The 4,625-nt window shown below is 52.6% G+C and overlaps 1 long non-coding RNA gene across 2 annotated transcripts; it reads right to left on the bottom strand.

The window, feature by feature from the left end:
- Nucleotides 1-2,288: 2,288 nt before the first annotated feature.
- LOC104853183 lies at nucleotides 2,289-4,618 on the bottom strand. 2 transcript variants are annotated; one of them, XR_777702.3, is made up of 3 exons: nucleotides 4,464-4,618; nucleotides 3,823-4,058; nucleotides 2,289-2,863 (listed from the first exon to the last, which is right to left on the bottom strand). It is a non-coding gene; the product is annotated as an uncharacterized LOC104853183 (long non-coding RNA). The 2 variants fall into 2 exon arrangements; XR_777701.3 differs by having other exon boundaries at nucleotides 4,437-4,618.
- Between the last annotated feature and the right edge of the window lie 7 nt (nucleotides 4,619-4,625).

Consider the following 4,625-nt stretch of genomic DNA (forward strand, 5'->3'; position numbering starts at 1 on the left):
GTCCCCGTAGGGTCTCTTCTTTCTGTTCCTGCGATGTCTCTCACGCCTCCTTTTGGAAGAAGCATTTGGTCTTCCCTCGAAGAACACCAAGGAAGATACCACCAGCCGTCACCCCTCGCCCCCTGCGAGGGATGGACTCTGGCCAAAATGGGCCAATCAAACACTCCTTCCATAGTCTGCAATTTCATGGCAAGGACTTAAAGATGGAACTAGGCTGCCCTTGAGACAGGAATGATTTTAGGATGGCACCTTGACGGGGTGCCCGCCCGGAGCTTTCCTGCCCCGGCGTCTCCCAAGGCCAAGTTGTTCCAGTTCTCTAGAACATTCTACAGAATGTTCATTCTGGGGGCTACCCTGTTACCACAGATCACCACCACTTTTCCGTTTTCCTTTCAGTGAACCAGAGTCAGTTTCTGTTGCTTTCCGAACTCACCTCTCACAGTCCCACTGAAGTAAAGACCCAGGAAGAGGGTCATTGTGACTGGGAGGAAGGAAGCGAATCGTGTTAAGAGCTGTACTCTCCTCGGGGCCACATATAATGCAGCACAGTTAGATGTAGCCAGGTGAGACTTACTTCCATGCTCTGCTTGGCTTCTCCACTTTGAAGAGAAACAGACCACAGGTGCCATCTGAGCACCCCTCACTCTGCGGTTTCCTGTGATGAAAAATACTTTCTAAGTTTTCACACCGATTTTATTCAGTGCTGCCTACTGGTCACGTTCACTAACGAATGAATCAATGAATGTTTTAAAAAGAATAATTTTTTAGGGGCCGGGGATTTAGCTGAGTGGTTCTGCCGCCTGCCTGACAAGTGCAAGGTCCTGAGTTCGAGCCCCAGTAACAAAATCAAAAACAATGGGGCCAGGGATTTGGCTCAGTGGTTCTGCTGCCTGCCTTGCAAGCACAAGGGCCCAAGTTCGATCCACGACACCAAAAAAAAAAAAAAAAAATTTTTTTTTTTTTACAGAATGCCCTTGAAGAGAATGAAAACACATGTGGGCTGGGGATGTGGCTCAGGGGCACCGTGCCTGCCTGGCAAGAGCAAGGTCCCGAGTCTGATCCCCGGTACAAAAAAAAAAAAAAAAAAAAAAAAAAAAGAAGTGTAAAGCAAGCCAGGGGAAGCATCAAGCCTACCGAGAGGTTTTTCCTCAAGAGGTTTCAAGACCCTACCACCAAGGGAAACCAGTCCTCTTGGGTATCGATCCCATCTAACGCCTTCTGGTCTAGATTTCTGTGACCGTCATCCTTCCGGAATGGTGGGCCCACTCTAAGGTCTGGAACAGCCCAGCCCAGGGTGTCAGGGGATGAGGGTCAGGGAAGCCTACGGGCTTTGGCTACTAGAGTTACCTGTGGCCTTCGAGGAATCTTGACCAAGAGGTCGTACACTGGACGCCAGAGGAACAAGGCGGCTGCCGATCATCCTAAGCTGGGCCCGCACGGATGCGTGTGGGACATCTGTCTCCAAACTTAGAATCCATAGAAGTAACTGCTTTCTCAGAGGTTCCGCTGCCTGCCTCACAAGCACACGAACCCGAGTTCGATCCCCAGTACCAAAAAAAGAGTAATTGATTTGACCATATTTTCTACAAAGTAAAGCAAGCTCTTGGTGTGGCTCAACTGCAGAGCACTTGCCTAGCAAGGACAAGGCCCTGGATTCACACACACACACACACGCAAAGATAACCAAAGACCACAGAAATGCACTACATGAAGAACATGTGTGTTTCCTGGGGGAGGGGGAGAAATAGCCCTTTCCTCAAACCTGCAGTGCGCCACACCCATTTCTCAGGAAACCAAATGCCAAAGCAGGAGATGGACCGGTAAACACAGCAGAGATCACGGGCTGGGGGGAGGCTCGACACATCCCATGCGCTGTCCCATCTGACCCTCGTGTACCCAGCGGATGCACATTAATTATAAAGCACATGCCAGATAATGTCCTAGGTGCTGAGAATAGAGCATCAAACAAAATCTCAACCGTGAAGATAGAAAACAAACGATAAAACGTGCACACATCGGTGTACCTACGTGTCTGCACATCTGTGACTACGCCACAGGATGCTCAAGGGTACGGAGAAAAAGAAAGCCAGGCGAAGTGGACACGAAGCGGGAATGCACGGGGGCGGGGGGCGGCTCTTCACAACACTGCAAAGCAGAGACCATGTCACAGAGGAGAACTGGCTCTCTCTAGAGCGCTCCGAAGGCATTCCTATATGCTTTATACATCCCCGTGTAGCTTCCTAAGTGGCCTTCCTCTTAGGGAACCTGGAGTCACGTCCCACGGCGACAGAGAATGAAACTGACAACGGAGGAGGGAGGGTGTGAGAATTTTTATTTAAGAGATGGGAAGGCAGGAAAGAAAACAGAATAAAGGCAAGGAAGCTCCCGTTAGCCAGGAGGGGGTTCTGAGTAGGATACCCACCAGGGCTCTTCGTGTAGGGGTTTTGAAGGGATTTAGAAGAGAGCGCGGCCATTGTGTGAGCGATACAATCCCCATCCTGTGGGGGAGGCGGCACAGTTTTTAGGATGCAGTCTACGCGGTGTCCACGCGGGGCCCGTGTGCCCTTGAGCCCCCGGCCTGCCGGACCACGCTCCGGTGGGCGTCCCGAACAGCCCAAGGACACCCGACAGATTTCCTGCAAGATTCCTGGCCGGCTGTGACTCAGCAGACTGTGTGGGGCTTCCCGATCCGTTGTAGGCCCACAGTTCTTATGGCCCGACACAACCCTAACTGCTGTCCCGCTTACTCCTGTTACGTCATCATCCATCATCCCCATTCTAGTTTTCAGCCATGAGACGCCAGGGAGTTAAGAGGGCTGCTTGGGTTTAAATCCTGGCCGTGATTCATTTTAGCTGCGCGACCCTGGAGAAGTAAGGAGTCTCTCTGAGTTTCGCTCTACAGCACTGCTGCACACTAGACATATGAGAATCATGTAATTTTTATACTTTGAGCAGCCACGTTTTACAAAGAAAAGAAAGAGGTGAAATTAGGTTCAGTATTTAACTCAGTATGCCCAAAACATCACTCCATCTCAGTGATGTACAATTCTGGATCAGATCTTTTGCATGCATATAGCATGTTGCAAAGCCCACACATCTTTGCTACTCAGCGCACAGCTTAGTTAGAGCCATCCATACTTAGCTGGGAAACATGGCGCCTTCTTATTACCTCAGCACTGCGGGAAGCTGAGGCAGGAAGATTACCGACTCAAAGCCAGCCTTGGTAACCTAGTGACTCGGACCTCATCTCAAAATGAAAAGGGGGGTTTTAGTTCAGTGGTTCCGCTGCCCGCCTCGCAAGCACAAGGACCTGAGTTCGAACTCCAGGACCAAACGATAAAATAAAATAAAAAGCAAAAAAGGGAGTGGGTGAGTCGGGGATTTCGCTCAGTAGTGCCGCCGCTTTTCAGCCTTGCAAGGGCAAGGTCCCCAGTTCGATCCCCGGTACCAACAACTAAATACCTAAATAATGAAAAGGGGCCTTGGGCTAGGGTTGAAGCTTAGTCAATCCCTGAGTATGACCAAAACACACACCCACACGCGTCCAGGCGCACTTCCCGTACCACGGTGCTTAGTGGCACCCACTCCAGACAACAGAGGTCAGCAGGATGGAGGTGATGGGAAATGAGTAATCCCCGCCTCGAGCAAATAACCAACCAACCACCACCACCACCACCACCGATCTGGTGCCGAGCTCTTCTGCAAAGAAATATTACATTAAATATTAGTTACCTTCATTCCTGAAAGGGTTTGAGTGGACCTTCCTTGGTGCCCTGAACAACTCACCACAATCTAGTCCTGTTCTCTGATAATACTACTCACCTCACTGGGGTTGCTGAGTGATTTACAGGAGACCTGAGGAGACCGGGCTCGGCCTAGCCGCAGGAATGGGGAAAGGCTGATCTCCACTCCCGCTCCTTGCTCACCAGGAACCATTCATTTTCAGGCTTTCCACCCTGCCTGGGAGTGTGATTACGACAGGGTCAGTCTCGGTTTGTTGCTTGGTGGTCGTACTGGAGATTGAACCCAGGTGCTTCACGACGAGCGCTATGCCCAGGCTGTATTGTAGGGGACAGGACAGTGTCACATCGCATCGCATTTGCCTTTCTTTGGCAGGGGAGGGGCGACAGGGTCTCCGTAATTGCTCAAGTTCCAAAAATGGGCTTGAGCTCGGGATCCTCCGGCCTCAGCCCCCCGCAGAGCGCTGAGATCACACGCGTGCTTCACTACCCCCCCGCTCCGGAATTTCAAGGAAAAGCTTGGTCCCAACCTCCCCCGGGGACTGGACCTCAGTGTTCTCCCCGAGCGGCCCCCGCCTCCGGGTGCCCTGCCACCTCCAGAGCCACATCTCCTGCCTGCAGGCCCGCAACGGTACAGCGCCTCCCCCGGCGCGCAGCTTCTCCCATTTCAGTCCACCCGGCCCCTGGAAGACCCACCCGTGGTGGTTCACGCGCTCCACGGACCTTAGCACCTGCCGAGCGCCTGCCGGCGCGGGCACAGGCACAGGCCTCCACGATCTCGGATATCGGCGGTGGAGACAAAACAAGATACCGAAAGGGGCCGCGAAAGGCGGACTCGCACCGCAGGAGAGGGCGGATCAGAAGCGGGGGGGGGGGGGGGGGGGG

Source organism: Fukomys damarensis, unplaced genomic scaffold, assembly GCF_012274545.1.
Source record: "Fukomys damarensis isolate Sample0158 unplaced genomic scaffold, DMR_v1.0_HiC HiC_scaffold_16, whole genome shotgun sequence".
NCBI classification, from domain to species: domain Eukaryota; kingdom Metazoa; phylum Chordata; class Mammalia; order Rodentia; family Bathyergidae; genus Fukomys; species Fukomys damarensis.